This window comes from Neovison vison, chromosome 7 (genome assembly GCF_020171115.1).
Source record: "Neovison vison isolate M4711 chromosome 7, ASM_NN_V1, whole genome shotgun sequence".
NCBI lineage: Eukaryota > Metazoa > Chordata > Mammalia > Carnivora > Mustelidae > Neogale > Neogale vison.
The window spans coordinates 55,324,274-55,341,837 of record NC_058097.1 but is presented as its reverse complement, the minus strand read 5'-3'; the positions used below and the strand labels follow the sequence as shown (position 1 = coordinate 55,341,837).

The 17,564-nt window shown below is 47.4% G+C and overlaps 1 protein-coding gene across 1 annotated transcript in view; it reads right to left on the bottom strand.

The window, feature by feature from the left end:
• The window catches only part of CD177 (CD177 molecule), a 39,031-nt gene extending 34,975 nt beyond the window's left edge, over positions 1–4,056 (bottom strand). Inside the window, exon 1 of the mRNA XM_044257239.1 lies at positions 3,941–4,056. The gene's annotated coding sequence lies outside the window, so the exon portion shown is untranslated. The remainder of the gene's footprint in view (positions 1–3,940) is intronic.
• Between the last annotated feature and the right edge of the window lie 13,508 nt (positions 4,057–17,564).

Sequence of the window (17,564 nt, the reverse complement as noted above, 5' to 3'; positions counted from 1 at the left end):
TCCCTAAGCAACCAGTTTCCCATCAGTTTACAGGAGAAAGCACAAACAAATCAAATTTTTATTTAATGAGGGGGCATATAAGTTTCTAAAATAATAAGCATTCAGAACTATGACTGGTAAATGCCATCTAGGGCAAAAACAACAACAAAAAAGCCAAGTAAATGTTTTCCATAGGACAATGGCTTTTTGATGTCACTGAAAACCCTGAGTGAATGGAAGAATGACATAATTTTCCAAAATTTGGCCCATGGATTGTTTTGGCATTTTAAAAATTACGTGTATCATATGCCAAAGAACTTCAGGCAGCACGGGCAAATTTCTTAGGCCACAAGCTCAAATATAATAATATATTTACATAAATGTACATAATATAAAAGTATTTTGATATATTGTTGATTTTTTGAATACTTTGGTTGTAACAATCCCTCATCTGACCCAGGGGTAGGTAGAAACTTAACCAGTTTGAATAAACTCAGCCACCTCAGGGCTTTCTCCCTTTCCACTCTCCTCACCCAGGGCTTGGTTACAGGACTGGTGGGAAGGAGGTGACTGTCTAGTTTTGGCCTCTCTGCTGCTCGTGTCCATATTTCTGCTGATACCTGGAACTTGGCTTCCATTCCTGCTGGCGTCCACTGGGAACTTCCAACACTGTCTGGGCACTGATGGCCACCCAAGTGGGCCCTCTCAGTTCTGCCATCCCTCTCTCAGCTATTTCAGGGCCTCTTCCAACAGTTTTCAAGTCCCAGTGCTTCAGGACTTGGGTTGTGGTGGCATCCCACATAGCTGATGAAATTCCCCCAAGATCTGGAGAAAAGATCATTGCACAGGGAATTGCTTCCTCCTTAGGTAGGAAAGAGATGGGGCCTAGCCCCTGGGATTTCTCATCCATCTTACACGGACCACTATCACACATTCTTCCCAAATCTATTGTTTTGCAACAATCATGCCATAAGGCCTTTCAAGGAACTTGAAAATTCCAGGTCTATCAAATCAAAAGTTGGCCCTTCAGAATTATTGTCTCTGTCTTACTTTACATAAGCCTACTTTGAAACTTCAAGACCGAACAGTAGGATATTTCTGGCTCTTTGCATTTCTAGGCATTGGTCCTACTAACTGAGGGATAAGGAGCAAGAGAAGTGGTATAAAGAATTGGAGAGGGGCGCCTGGGTGGCTCAGTGGGTTGGGCCTCTGCCTTCGGCTCAGGTCATGATCCCAGCCTCCCGCATTGGGCTCCTTGCTCAGTGGGGAGCCTGCTTCTCCCTCTCCATTTGCCCCTCCTCCCTCTTTCTCTTTCTCTTTCACTCTCTCCCTCTCTCTCACTCTCAAAATAAAATCTCTAAAAAAAATAAAAAGAACCAAAATTAACTACAATTTACCATCCAAGCCTTCCCCTAGAAATTGAAAGCCTTCAACATACTACCGAGTTCCAAACAGTTGTATCAGACAGATTCTGTCAAAGCAACTAGATGAAGAGACAGATTCCTGGTGCTTCCAATTCTTCCATCTTCCCCCTGTTTGCCATGTTTCTTAAAGCCGAGATCAACAGTTCTTCCAGATTAAAGGGAATTCACGGGCCAAAGGAACATGTTAAATGACCCCACATGTGTGAAATCAAAAAAATCCAGGCTGTGGGAACTCCAAAAGACAAAGACCTGGCTTTGTCAAAAATAACGTTTAGAGAGAAAAAAAAAAAAAAAGAGGTGAAGCTATACCTTAAAGGAGACTTAAACACACAAAACCAAGTGCAATGTGTGGACCTCACCTAGATGCTGACTTGAAAAACCAGGAGAAATATTTTTATGAGATAAGAAAGGAAATTATTAATTGACTGGCTATTTAACTGTATTAGGTATTTTATTTTATTTTTTTAAAGATTTTATTTATTTATTTGACAAAGAGAGATCACAAGTAGACGGAGAGGCAGGCAGAGAGAGAGAGAGAGAGAGAGAGGGAAGCAGGCTCCCTGCTGAGCAGAGAGCCCCATGCGGGACTCGATCCCAGGACCCTGGGTCATGACCTGAGCTGAAAGCAGCGGCTTAACCCACTGAGCCACCCAGGCGCCCCTGTATTAGGTATTTTAATTTCTATTTGAAATAAGAACTGAAACCATGTGTTTCAACATGACGATGGTTTGTTCCAAGGAAGTCTTGCCTAGAAGGAAAAATCTATAAAAGCTAACGTCTCAGACAACAGCTTGCTTATCAAGACTGTTTCAAGACCCTCGTTTTGTTGTGTTCATCAAGCCCTAAACCATTGTGTCATAATCCTTGCTTAATCATGGCCAGTTTCTTGGTATGAAGAGCCTGCCTCAAATAGCCTTCCCTGATTTTCCCTTCTGTGGTACCACTGACGTTCTCATGGTCTCTGTTAGAGTCAACTGTTAACAAGTAATAAACTTCTTTGTGTCATGTTTAGTAAGAAAAGGGGAGGCCTATCTCCTTAAAGAAATGCACTAAAGGGGCGCCTGGGTGGCTCAGTGGGTTAAGCCGCTGCCTTCGGCTCAGGTCATGATCTCAGGGTCCTGGGATCGAGTCCCGCATCGGGCTCTCTGCTCAGCAGGGAGCCTGCTTCCTCCTCTCTCTCTCTCTCTCTCTCTCTGCCTGCCTCTCTGCCTACTTGTGATCTCTGTCTGTCAAATAAATATATAAAATCTTTTTTAAAAAATGCACTAAAGGATTTATATATTTTTAAAAGATTTTATTTATTTATTTGAGAAAGAGAAAGCACAAGGGGAGGGGGGCAGAGAGAGAGGGAGAAGCAGACTCCGCACTGAGCATGGAGCCCCACCCAGGCAGATCCCAGCACAGGTGAGCTGAAGGCAGATACTGAACCAACTGAGCCACACAGGCGCCCCCTGAAGGATTTACATATTAAATGCAAGTAAGACTGAGATGTGCTTCAATATAGTTTGGGACAGAGAATGGGGTGGGGCATAGAAAAAATGAAATTGACCATAGGTGATAATTACTGAAGCTTGTTGGTAGCTACCAGGGGTTTCCTACACTATTTTTGTCTACTTATGTACATGTTTGAAATTGCCCATAATAAAAGGGTTCCTTTTTTTACGTGTGCTACTCAGACCACAACATTGGAGTTATGCTTAATCATCCTCCCTTCTTCTCCTGTGCTATATCCAATCCATTATCATATCCTACAGATATTCAAAATTCCTCTAGAATCTGACCATTTCTCATTACCTCCACTGCCACTTCCCTGTTCGAACATTGCCATTTCCCACCTTGATTCCTGCAATAGCCAATGGTTTGATGCCTCAGCCTTTGCCCTCCCTGATGCCCATATTTTACTCTCAACACAGCAGTCAGAGTGATCCTTTTTAAAGAATAAGTCTAAAAGCTCTTCTCAAAACCTTGCAATGGCTCTTCATCGCTCTCAAGAGTCAAAGTCAAAGTTCTTATGATGGCCTATAGGATTCTACACTCTCTGTCCCACTCCTTGACCTCTGACCTCATCTCCTAAGACACATCCTTTTGGGTCACTCCAGTCACCCTGGCATCCTTCCTGTTTTACAGGTGCACCAGGCACGCTCCCACCTCAGGGCATTTGCACTTACCGGTCCTTCTTTTTTTTTTTTTAATTTAGATTTCATTTATTTATTTGACAGAAAGAGATCACAAGTAGGCTTAGAGGCAGGCAGAGAGAAAGGGGGAAGCAGGCTCCCTACTGGGCAGGGTCCCAATGCAGGGCTGGAGCCCAGGACCCTGGGATCATGACCCAGAGCTGAAGGCAGGGGCTTTAACTCACTAAGCCACACAGGCGTCCTTACCGGTCCTGATTATCGAGAGTGTCACCTCTTTCAGGGCTTTACTCGAAGACCTTCTCAATGAAACCTTCTCTGACTGCCCCTATCACACTGCAGCCATCCCCTCCCCACCCAGACACTCCCTTTCCCCACCTTTTTTTCCCTCTCCTTTGTACTTACCGCCATCTTATGTCATACTTGTTTATAGTCACATCTCTCTCCTTAGAAAATAAGCCCCATGAGAGCAGGGATTTCTGTCTGTTCTGTTCCCTCCTGTAGTCCCAGTGACTAGAACAGTGCCTGGAACAGAACAGGTGCCCAGTAACCATTCATTCTATGACTTTGGTCACTATTGTTTTCCATACAGTGCCCTCAGCTACCTCACTATTCCTCCAGGGTTCAAACTTAGGTGTTAGGTCCAAATGAGGTAATTAGGGAAGAAAGTCTTGATTTTTAAAAAATTACCCTAAAGGAAGAGAAGTAGGGTCCTAGCTCAGGGCAGCATCTGTGAAGGGTGTTGTTGTGGCGGCTACTGAGGTGACAGCTGCCAAAGGATCCAGACCCCTAGACAATGTATTACCCATTAATCATCCAGCGTGTGGGGAGACTGGAAAAAATGTTCAATTTCTCTTGCTAGGAGCCCAAGAAATGAAAACTAAACAGTAAGTTACTTTGGTGGCTTTACAAACAAGGGAAGGAAATAGAAATGAGCAAACTTTGTTTACAGACAAACTTTCAATGCAGTGCTTGATTTTCTGTGCATGTCTCAAGACAAAGGACTCCAATTTCTGACTTTTTAAAAATACCCAAAATAATTACATCACAGAATAAAAAATACCAGTATGCACTTTGGAAAAACCATTTGGCAGTACCTGCTAGGACTACATCTACATATGCCTTATGCCCTACCAATTCCACATCCGGGGATTTACCCAAGAAAAGTGACTGCATATATCCACATACAAGAATGCTCCCGGCAGCTCCATCCATAAAAGCTCAAAACTAGAAATAGCCCATGTGTCCACCAACAACAGACTTGAAAAACCAATGTGGCATATTCATAAAAATGAAATGCTTTACAGTGATTTTTTAAAGTAACAATCACAACAATATGGTAGACTCTCGTGACGTAACACTGAGTGAAAGACGCCAACAATAGAAGAGTAAGTGTTTGTACAATTCCTTTTATATAAATACCAGGAAGGGCCAAACCTAACTCATGGTGAGAAAAATTGGAAAGTCATTAGCTCTGGATGGTGTTGACTGAAAGGGACACAAGGGAACCTTCTAGAAAGCTAGAATATTCTATATCTTGACCTAGGTCGTAGTTCCATATACATACACATGTAAAAGTTCATAGATATATATATGTATATACATAAATTCATTGAGCTGTACAAGTTTTTGTGCTCTAATTGCCCAGTAAAAAAGTTAAAACTCTTAAAAAGTTTTAAATAAAACAGAATAAATGACGTGTGTCAGGACTTTCAAGACCAGAAATACCAGAAAGCGGGGCTGGCCCAGTGGAAGGTACACACGGAGAACGGGGCCAGGTTCTCAGTTTCCCTCTCTCGCCACAAGGTGGCTCTCTCCCCTCTCTCAAGTCTTCCCAGTCCTGTGGGAAGAGGAGGGTTGTGTGCTCCTGGGCACGGACTAAAAATGCTGTGTAATGACGCTGGCCTCACTACAGAAGAGTGTAACCCTTTTAAGGCAAAGACCTGAATCCGAGTTCTGCCATTTCCTAGCTGTGTGATCTTGGGAATGTTCCTTAACTTCCCTATGTCTCAGTTTTCACATCTGTACAGTGGAAATAATAATAGTACATACCTTACGGTGTGGTTGTTGTTGGTCGTGGTTGTTGGTCGTGTTATTGTGAAATGAGTTCAGCCTCAGGAAACTCTCAGGACATTACCTGCCCCAGAAGAAGAACTCAATGTTATTATGTGAGTTAATATTAAGAGAGGAAATGTCAGTAACAGAAAGGACAACACCTGGCATCTCACTTCTTCGGGAGGGGGCGGGGCAAGCAGGTATTAGAAGTGTGATGACCTGGAGATGGAAAGAGCCTATTCTGTATTCTATGTTCTTTTCTAGAAACTTCTATGTTCTTTCCTAGAACCTAAGGGCCCAGAGGGTTTTGCCAGTCTTTCTGTAGCTTTCAGAGTTCTGTACCTCAGTGGGGCAGGCAGAATAATGGTCCATCTTCCAAAGATTTCTACAGCCTTGTCCCCTGGACCCATAAGTATGTTACCTTACATGGCAAAAATGACCTTGTAGTAACCTCTTAAGTACCTCGAGATGGGGAGGTTATCCTGGCTTACCAGGCAAGATCCAAGGTAATCACCTGGGTCCTTACAGGATGGAGGCAGGAGAATCAGTCACAGAAGCAGAAACGAGAACAGAAGTAGAAGTCAGAGTAATGCGGCTAGGAGCCAAGAAATGCAGGTAGCCTCTGGATGCCGGAAAACTCAAGGAGGGGATTCCCCCCCAGAGCCTCTTAAGAACAGCAGGGGCCAACAGCATGCCACCCCAAAATGTGCCACTTTGGCATGAAGACTTTTTGAGTTAAACAGCAATCAAGGGGGCGGCCTGGATGGCTCAGTCAGCTGAGCGTCCGACCATCAGTTTCAGCCTCAGGTCATGATCTCAGGATTGTTGGACTGACCCCTCGCAGGACTTCTAAGAATGAAGAGTCTGCCCCTACCCCCACCCTGCTCACATGTGCACTCTCTCTCACATAAATAAAATCTACAAAAAAAAAAAGGAATCAAAACCCACCAGATTCAATAAAAGATCTTTAAACCCTTCCCCCTACAACTCAGCGGACTAAACAGAGTTTAGATGGGGGACCTGGCCCCAGGAGAGAGCCATCACCACAGAACTACAGTATGATACGGACTAGGTGTGGTCCACAGGGGAGCCGAGCAAGGCCACTATGATCAAAGTCCTCTTTTTGGCCCCTTCTGAGTGCTCCAGCAAACATCTGTTTACCAAACATTGGTTTTTCATCTTTGTGTAAACTGTATTCCTTTCCTCTGAAGTCCTAGCCACCTACCCACTCCTCTGTCGGGAAGAACACACAGACCTCATTTTTCCTGAGTGTCTGGAATTTCCGTGTCTGTGTAGATTCTCCATGTGTACACCTGTGACATCTGATTTCCTCCTGTTACCCTGTGCTCATGTCAATCGGATTCTTAATCCAGCTAGAAGGACCTGGAAGGGAACAGGAATTCCTGCTCCCCGACGAAACATGGCCTTTGATGTTAGCCCTGTAAGGCCTATTTCAGATTTCAGATTGGTTTGAGCTGCTAAACTAGGGGTCACTTGTTACAGCAGCAACTGCAAATAAACACACTCAACTCCATGAAATGCCTGAGCGACTTGCTGGCATCTGCAGTTGGGATGTGATTTTGGAGTAGTGTTTTTAGGGTCTGGAGCCAATGGCTAAGAAAGGATTCTTTTTTTTTTAAGATTTTATTTATTTATTTGAGAGAAAGAAAGAGAGCACAAGCAGGGGGAACAGCAGGCGGGGGCGGGGGGAGCAGGGAGCCGATGTGGGGCTTGATCCCAGGACCCAGGGATAATGACCTGAGCTAAAGGAAGGTGCTTCACTGACTGAGCCACTGAGGCGTCCCCAAGAAAGACTTCTTGAGACTTGAGATGTCTTTGGTGCAGAAAGGGGATATTATTAAAACAAGGGGCCGAAAGAGTGGCTGACCCGGGACCTGAGAAGCTATTGATTCTGTAATTTAGAGGTGGGGGAGGTAAAAACAAAAGGAAGTTCCAGAAGGACTTTCCTATGGGAAAGAAGACTCAGGGGATCCTGGAGCCCTGGCTATTGTCAAACTAAGGTGGTTTTTCCCTCTGGCAAAGTGTTAACAGTAAGACGGTTGGGAGTTTCCAGGAGGGGAGGAAGGTTACACTCGCCTGCCTCCAGTATTTGTCTGCGGGCTGCAGCTTATAAGGACATGTAATTTTATCTACATCTCCCTCTGCCTTTGTTTCCCATATCAGTTGTACATCTTAATTTCCTTCATTTATTTAAACAGGACAGGCAGGGGTACTCGGGGGCTCAGTGGGTGAAGAGGCTGTCTCCAGCTCAGGTCAGGATCTCAGGGTCCTGGGACCCAGGACCCCGTGCTGGGCTCCCTGCTCAGCGGGAAGCCTGCTTCTGCCTCTGCCTCTCTCCCTCCCCCTGCTTGTACTCGCTCTCAAATAAATAATAAAATAAAAAAAATAAACAGGATGCCCAATCTCACGGTTCAACATTCAGTACGTAAACACAACCACTTCAGCTGAAGCCACGTGTACCCTCGGACCCCGCGCTGCGAGTTCTGCCTACATATTCGACAGAAATACACAGATAGGTCCACCCAAGGACCTCGACAAGAATGTTCCTAGCAGCACTATCTGTCATTGCCAAACACTGGAAGTGACCCAAACGCCCATCAGCGGCAGAATGAATAAATAAACACACTCATCATTTCCTGCACAGCCACCTCGGGGCCCTTAATCTGCCCTTCTCAATGCTCACGGAAAGGAGGAGCATCTGGAAGACTGACGCCCACCCCCCCAATAAATATTATAATATCAACAGTCAGTGTTTGGGGGTGTCTACAAGCACAGAGGGGTTGAAGCATTGTCCATGCGTCAATTGATCTCATCCTCACAGAACAGTCTAAGGTCAGTGCTTTTATTATCCCCATTGTACAGATGGGGAAACTGAGGCACGGGATGTCTAAATAAGATGCCAAGATATGCTTGCTAGTGCAGAATGAGCATTTGAACCCAAGAAGTCTGACTCTGCTACAGGAGGAGGAGATGTGGAAAGTCGCAAGTGGATGCAGCCTGGGAGCGGCAAGCTTGTCCCCTCACAGCTGGGACACATAGAACATTAGGGTCCCAAACTGCAAGGGGCCAGTGGCCCCTAATCCTTGGGCTGGCCCACAAAGGGGAGGCCTTCCCAGGAGGCTGATGGGCACTGGCTGAGGGGAGTGTGGGTCTGATCATCCAGCTCCATCCTGGACAGGATGCTTGTTCCCAGTCTAATGACCAGTGCTGGGAAAGCCCTTTAGGGACACCATGGAGGGCACAGCGGTGGAGATGAGGGAGTTAGGAATAACTTCAATATTGCAAAAGCCCAACACCTGAGCCAGGTCCTCTGCTTTGGGCCAGAATATCACCCCTGAGTGGCCAGGACGTCCTGCTCGGTCACCTCTGTTCTCAGACCAAGGACCAGAAGAGCTGAGTTCTGACTGCTAAAACACGGAAATGAACGAATATTCCAAAGGCATCATGAGGAACAATACATTTTCCAAAGGTGGAAGACGGGACTTAGGTTTGCCGGATCAGCTATAAAAGCTTTGCTGTTACTAGAGGCATGAGCCTCTCAAAGGCTGTGAGCCCCGAGGACAGGGAGGCCACTCCAGGAGACCAGGACCCAGGAGCCACCCACACCCAGAGTTACTGGAAGAATGACAGCTCTGGTCTGCGTACTGCACGGACAGGCCTCTGTGCCAGGACCACTGTCTCTAAGCTGCTGGTGACAGCCCAGCCAGCCTCACTTTGGCTGGGGAGATTCTAGAACTATCTGGGTCCAATTATTTTTACAAGCAGCAAAAGTCCTGGGAAACTGGCTAGTGCAAACCACTAAATTTCTCTCACCTGTAAACTGGAGATAATCACCGTTCTGGCTATGACAATTAAGTGGCCTCCTCTTGTCACGTGTAAGAACCGGGTGGGGATAAAGTCTGTGAGGCCTGGAGCTTACATAAGAACCAAGAGGGAAGGTGTTGAAATGAGCTCAAAAGATCTTTTGGGGGGGGGGCGTGGCACCTGGCTGTCTCAGTCGTGGCACATGCAACTCTTGATCCCGGGGTTGTGGGTTTGAGCCCTACACTGTCTACACCCTAACGTTGGGTGCAGAGATGACTTAAAAAGAATAAAATAACAGATCTTGGGATGCATAAAACCCTCGCTTGCACCTTTATTTACAAATGAATTCTTCATTGAGCTAAGACAAAAATTAAGAAGAAACTAGACTGATGTACATTTGATAGATCAAAATGAACTAATCTAGATTAAAACCTTGAGGTGGGGGGAGCCTGGCTGGCTCAGTAAGAAGAGCATGGGACTCTTGATCTCAGCATTGTGTGTGTGAGCCCCATGTTGGGTGTAGAGATGACTTAAAAAAAAAAAAATCTTAAAAAACAACAACAGGTAAAGCAGTGACTAATTATAATTAAACAATGTCAAGGCATTGGCTCATCAACCAGCAAACATGGATGCAAGCAAAGCTTCCCGCCCGCCTCCTGCAGACAGCCACACCCAAATGAGAAACATGGGTACGACAGCTTTGCTGAGCCACCCTCTCCTGCTCTGTTCCCTTCCGCCCCATGAACCCTGTCCACTCTGAGTCTAAGGGTTTCCTTCAAGGAAGCCCTGCATGGGAGCTCCCTGGGGTCCTCTCTCCAAAGGCCTCCAACCTCTCCTGCCCAGGAGCAGAAGCCAAGAAGCCCGAGCTGATTGAACTACACAGAGACTGCACTGCCGGCCGTGGTCCTTCCCCCAGGAAGGCTATAGTCACAGGAGCTCTGGCGTGTGCCTCGCTTTCACCAACAGAAGGAGGGCGAGGGACAGACAGAGTGCCGGTTTCAAGCCTGGGTTTCATCTGAGGGGCCTTGCACGTTTCTGGTTGTCCTTTTGCACCCGCACAAGGACAATCTCAGGCTAGCCCGCTGGCAAGTCTCCCAGCTACCCTGAGAAAGCCCCAGCTAGAGCGGTGCCTGGGTGACCCCCAGACCTAGGAGCAAACACAGCCAAGCCCGGGAGACCCACCTGGCCAGCCCTATTAGACTGCCCGCAGGCGAAGTCCTCTTCAATAAGGGAGGCCTCTGACAGAATGGTGGGTGGAGAGAGGAGCAGGGAAGGGCAGCCCAGCAGAGTGAAGGGTTGGAGAACCAGGGGTGAGGGAAAAGAGGCTGCTTTTGATCAGGCAGTCAGGGAAGTCCACTGGGAGGAGGTGACCGCCAGCAGACGCAGGAAGAAGAGGGAGAGGGAGCTCGACGCGGTCAGAGAGGGCGCAGCCAGGGCACAGGCCAGGAGGCAGGCATGCAGCTGGCGTGCTTGAAGAATGGAGTGCAGCAGGCAGGGAGCAGGGTGCAGGAGGGGACGTCTGAGCAGCAGGGAGCGACTGGAGCAAGAGGAACAAGGAGGGTGCGTGTTATTGATGCGACAATTAAATGCGTTAATATGTGGAAAGCGCTGAGGACAGTGCCTTGGTTATGGCGAGTGTCCAGGAAGTGTCAGCCTTTGCTTTACTGTTGGCTTTTTTTAGTCACAAAATGCAGTGTCCTAAGGGGAAAATCCCCATGGGACGATTGCCCCTTCCTGAAATTAAGGAGAAAGAGGTGCACGGCAGGGCGGGGCAAGAAATCTAAAACCCAGTTTGTTCCCTAAAACATTCATTTTGTGTTTCATGGTAATTCCTACCAGAAAGCGCTGACAGGGAGAGGAAGAGCAAGTGAGGCAAACCTCAGCCCACCTCTGAGAGGCTGGGTACATCTGGGGAACCCTCCATGTGGCCTGCCCACCTGAGCATTTGTGGGTGCTGGCCCATGGCTGATACACCGCCCCCAACTGTCCCCTCCACAAAGACAGGAACAGCTGGTGATTAAAAAGTAAGTTGGGGGGCACCTGGGTGGCTCAGTCATTAAGTGATGATCGGCTCATCACTTCGGCTCATAACCTTCGGCTCAGGTCATGATCCCAGGGTCCTGGAATTGAGCCCCGCATCGGGGTCCCTGCTCTGTGGGGGGGGGGGGGAAGAAAAAAGGAAGTAAATTAAAAAAAACATAAAACCCAAGTTGGTCCCACAGCCAGACAACCCCCTGTCGCAAGCTGTGCATTCTCAGGAAGGTGACTTCACCTCTCAGAAGCTCCACTTCCCCATCTGTAAAATGGGTCCAACACTAAGACCTTCCACTTCACAGAACTGGACGTGAGGATGAAATTACATGATTCACAGATGCCACTCCAAACTCAAGAACTCCACACATCTGTGCCACGAATATTCACAGAGCACCGGCTAAATGCCAGTCACTGTCCCCGGTACAGGGGACACAGCAGCGATCAAGACAGACACAATCTCTGCCCCCGACGAACTTACATGTCAGTGGGGATCAGGAGGTACAAACAATGGACAAGGCCGAGCTAACTATACGATATGGTAGCTGCAGCATCAAAACATGGTAGGGAAGTGTCAAAAAAAAAAAAAAAAAAAAGAAGCAGGGAAGGATAAAAGTGTCAAAGAGTGTGTTGTGCAGGGGTGAGGACTGTTCATCGAGATGGCCTGAGAAGACTTCATGGAGAAAGCAATTCACGGAGTTAATGTGTATAAATTGCTTGGAACTGTCCTTAGCGCACCCCTAACACTGCAAAGTGCGGGTGACACTGTGGATGGCTGGGGAATGGGCATTCCAAGCAGAGGGAACAGCAAGTGCAAAGGTCCTGAGGAGGGAACAGGCCTTTGTTGGCGTAGGTCGATGAGCAGCCGGCATGGCTGGAGAGGAGCAGGCGGGGGGGGGCAGCGTGCAAGCAGGTGGAAGGCAGACAGGAAACAGGAGCTGAACCCCTTCAGGCCTGTGGGCCATAATGAGGCTATGGTGAGGCCACGGGCCTTTCCCTCCTGAGTGAAGAGGGAAGCTGCTGCCATGTTTCAAGAGCTCGCTGTTTTTGGTAATAGTCTCATTTCCCTCATTCACCACCTTTGTGAAAAGACAACTTCCTCTCTCTCCTTTTCTTCCACTCTGAGTCCTCCTGCCCCATGGGGATGATCCTGCCCATACTGCCCCTCCTCTCACATCTCAGGGGAGGGACTTAGAGAACCTTTGATCACATGGTTCTGTAAAACACGCATGACATTTCTAGGAACTGGGAGTCTTCGGGTCTGGGGACTACATGACTGGGAGTTTATGCTGTTCTGAATTTTGGCAACTGTCAGATTGGAGATGAGCTTCTGACACAAATATGTTACGAGATCAGGTATCCCAGTACAAAAGAATGCCTACACAGTCACTAACACCACTTGAGGGGAGAAAAAAGAAAAGAAAAAGGAAGAGCACTGCCTTAGGAGAAACATGAACTTCTAGGAAAAGATAATTTAAACAACAGAGGGGAAGGATTAAGAGCTTGAGCCCATCTGCTCAGGATTCAAATCAGGACTCTGTAACTCCCCAGCCACCAGGCCTCTGCTGCCGGGCTCAGTGGGAAGGAGGCAGCCAAGGGCACCATCTGAGAAGGCACCAAAGGTGTGTCCCAACACGAATGTGGATGACTACATGGTTTATTCTAGAATTGGGTATTTCTGCTGAGCGATCCCCACCCTAAAGCCCCAGAACAGAAGAAATGACCACAGAAATCAGAAGACTTATTTTTTAACCTAATGCTATAGAGAGTGAAGACTTCTTTCACTGCTCCCCTGTCTCCAAATTCACCTGTTACCACAAGCACCTTGACCTCATTCCCAGCACCTCAGTCCTGCGTGGATTGGGCCCTAGCAAACATCTTTAGGTTTTTTTGTTTTGTTTTTAAGGTTTTATCTATTTTTGCAAGAGAGAGAGTGCACAAAGAACAGGGGGGCAGAGGGAGAAGCAGACTCCCCGCTGAGAGGGGAGCTGGATCCCAGGACACCCGGATCATGGCCCAAACTGAAGGCAGACGCTTTACCTCCCGAGCCACCCAGGCAAGTATCTTTAGTTGTATTCATTCCTTCCTTTAGGGGCTTTCCATGACTCTAGACTCTGAGGGTCCAATGGTGGACAAAACAGACTCAGACCCTGCCCCAGAACAAGTCCTAAGCCACAGAAAATGCTCCACAAAAGCTTTCAGAATGAATAAAAAAATGGTCTCTCTCTTTTTAAACTCTCTACTGTCAGAAAAGAGAGCTGACAACTGTATGCATGACCCTCCAATTTTGTCTTTGAAATCTGCTGGCTCCCAAGCTCCAAACTGGATTACAGAAGAAAATCCCAAGGCCAAGGTTCTTTCCCAAATGCGCCCCGACCTATTTCTGAAGCCTCTTCGGGTGACTCCCTCCCACGCAAAGCTGCACCCTCTTCCCAGAACAAGGCGGGTTCTCTCGCGCCTTTGCTACTTGTGGCTTAAAGCCCTGCCACAACGCCACCTCCTCCAAGAAAACATGCTGGCAGCCCAGCAGAGGCCACCGGTCAGTGTTTGTGCGGCAAGATTTAGTTGAATGCTGTGTCCACCCCTCACCCACTCCCCCCTCCGTGAGCCGGAGAAGCCAGCCAGGAGCGGCCCGTGCTCCTCGCCGCCGCCAGAGGGCGCGATCAAAACACCAACCGGCCCTCCTGGTTTCAAAGCCTCCCGCGCCTCCCAGGTGCTCTGAGAGTTACCAAGTAAGATGCTTGCTGGGTTCAAATCCTGGGCGGGCCACTGATGCGGAAACTCTGAGCTAGTGGCATCACCTGTCCACGCCTCTGTTTCTACACAGTGTCGTCAGGGGGATGAAACAGATGGCTTCCTATAGAGCCCTTGGAACAGCGTCAGACTCATGGGCCGTTCCCAGTAGTGGCTGTGGCTGCCCCATTGCTAAGCAGCTGCTTCTCTGCTTCCTAAAGAGACTATCACAAGAGCAGAGGCGAATGGGGACACAGCACCCCAGGCTAGAAAGGAGGACTGATGGACAGACAGAGGGATGGAAAGATGAGTGGATGTGTTTCAGCACACAGAGTAAGAACGTTAACCATAGCATTTAAGTAAGGGGTACATAAGCATCCATTGTTAAATGATTACAACGTATGTTTGAACTTTTTCATTAAAAGTGTTTGGGAGGGGCCGCAGGGTGACTCAGTCAGTTAAGCTTCTGACTCTTGATCTCTGCTCAGGTCTTGATCTCAAGGTCATGAGTTCAAGCCCAGCACTGGGCCCCACACTGGGTGAGAAGCCCACTTAAAAAAAAAGAATGCTGGGGAGTGTGTTGAGTCAGCAAGAAATTTGGATGAAATTGGTTAGAGAAGCCAGGAAACAAAGAATTTCTCTGGGAATTTCCACAGAAACCACAGCTCCTTCCCTGCAGCATTCAGGAATGAATTATGCCAACTAAGAAGCCTCAGCTCTGGGGGAAGCCTGACAGCAGAAAAGTGAAGAGCAGAAAGCCTCAGAGCCAGCACTCCCACTTCTCAGAAATCCTGTCATCACATCCTGAGATCTGTTTAGCATCTGAGCTCATTTATTACTTGATCAACAAACGTTTGCTGAAACCCTCCTCTGTGCCTAGCCCTGAGCTGGGCAGCACCAAAAACACAGGCTGGCCCTGCCCTCAGGGCACTCTGAGTCCAGGGGCAGAGACAGACTCACTCTTCTGACAGAGACCATATCGAGTGATCAGAACATCTATGGGAGAAGCCCAGGGGCTGTGGGAGCCCCAGAGGAGGCACCTGGTTCAGATGGAGGCCGGAGAGAGCTTCCTGCTGGAGAAGACATCGGAACTGAGTCTTGAAGGTGTATGTGTCAGTCAGGTAGAGAGAGGGGAGGACAAGGGAAAGGCATCCTCAGCAGAAGGAACGGCACGCAGAAAGGTGGGAGGTAACTGCAAGAGTGTGATGCTCACAGTGAACCACAAGTCCAGTTTACCTGGAGCACGAATGTGAAGAAGGGGTGAGGCTGAAGGAAGCATGAAGCCATCCACATGATGCCGAAGGGCAGGGATGGCCTCCTACGCCACAGTAAAGCACGTGGATCTCATCCTGACAGTGCCAGGGAGTCATGAAAAGGTTACGGACAGTGGGAGGACTTGAGCAGATGTGCAAACAGATGAAGCAGGAAGGGAATGTCAGTCAGGACTGGCTAAGTTACGCCACAGTAACAAACATCCCCCAGAATTCAGTGGCTAAAACAGATGACATTGATTCCTTGCTTGTACGACATGCGTCATGGATCTGAAATGACCCTGTTCCCCCTCCTCTTCATTCCACAGCCCTGGCTGAGCAAAGCTCTGCCACTGGAAACGTTAGTGAGCATGTGGGGAGTTGCAAAGAACACGGAGAATCACACAATCTGCCCAAATGCTTCCTAGTGGGAGCCCCTCCCACCGCTTCTTTGGCCACCACCAAGTTGCATGACCGTGTAATTCTTAAGGCATGGGAGAATGTGATCCCCCCACAGGCCCAGGAATAGAGGAAGACTGACCACCAATGGCCAGGAACGATGGCCACCACAGGATGTGAGCGTGGAAGCAGAAAGAACAACAGGGAGTAGGCCAGAAATGAAGAAGTCCAGACTTGGGGGGCAGCAATGGAAGATGTGAAGATTTGAGGAACATTCGGGAATCACACAGAATTCTGTACCTGCTGGCAGTCTGTCCCAATTTCTTACTCTATCAAATCAGCTGACACACAAAAACAATCAGAATAACAATCAGGTGAAATGGGGAGATGTTGGTCAAACGGTACAGACTTCCAGTTACAAGGTGAGTAAGTTCTGGAACCTAACGTGCACTATAGTGACAAAAGTGAAAAATGTTGTATTGTATATGTGAAAGTTGCTAAGAGAGCAAATCCCCCCCTTTTTTTTTTAGTTCTATTTATGTAACTTATCTCTACACCCAATGTGGGGCTCGAATTCACAACCCTGACTGAGCATGCCAGGCACCCCTTTTTTCTTTTTTTAATTGAAGTATAATTAACATAGAGTGTTATATGAGTTTCAGGTGTATAATATAGCGATTCAACACATCTATACACACTCCATGCTCATGGCCACAAGTGGGGTCCTCCGACCCCATCTCCTATTTCACCCATCCTCCACCCACCTACCCTCTGGAAACCACCAGTTTGTTCTTTATATGTAAGAGTCTGTTTTTTTTTTTTTTTTTGTCAAAGACAGTAAATCTTTTTTTTTAAGATTTATTTATTCATTTATTTTACAGAGAGAGAGAGAGAAAGGGAGGGGAAATGCATGAACTCCAGGGAAGGGGGGGCAGAGGGAGAACAAGAGAAGCAGACTCCGCGCCAAGCACAGAGCCCTAAATGGGGCCAATGCAACAACCCTGAGAACACGACCTGAGCTGAAATCAAAACTCAGATGCTTAACCAATTGAGCCACCCAGGTGCCCCACAGAAAGAATAAATCTTAAGCATTCTCACCACACATACAGACAATTGTTAACTATGTGAGGTGACAGATGTGTTGATAAGCTTGAATGTGGTACATTTCACAATGTACACGTGTCTCAAATCATTATTTTGTACACCTTAAATTCATACAAGTTTTAGTCATCAATTATACCTAAATAATTCTGGGGAAACCAGCCAGGTGGCCGTTGGACCAAAAATGGCTCTTTAGTACTGCATGGAATAGGAGCGAAAATTCGTGCAGCCAGTACATGTCTACACCAGCACCATTCCAAGAGAAACAGAATGCGAGCCACGCGTCCTTTTAAATCTTCTGGTAACCATGTTAGAAAAAGCAAAGAAACAGGTGAGATTAATCACATTTTAATGCAATATATCCAATATATTATCATTGTAGAATGGGGTCCACACAGACATTACTAATGAGGTATTTTACATTCTTCTACTTTTTCTGCTAAGCCTTCAAACGCAGCGCTTCTCCATTCGGACCAGCCACATTTGAGGGCCCAGTAGCCCCACGTGGCTTTAGCATTGCAGATTTGGACAAACTAGCCAATTACTATGCCTTCACAAGAGCCCTGCAAAGCAGTACTGCTTCTGTTTTATAGATAAAGAAACTGAGGCACAGGAAAATGAAGGGACTTGCCCCA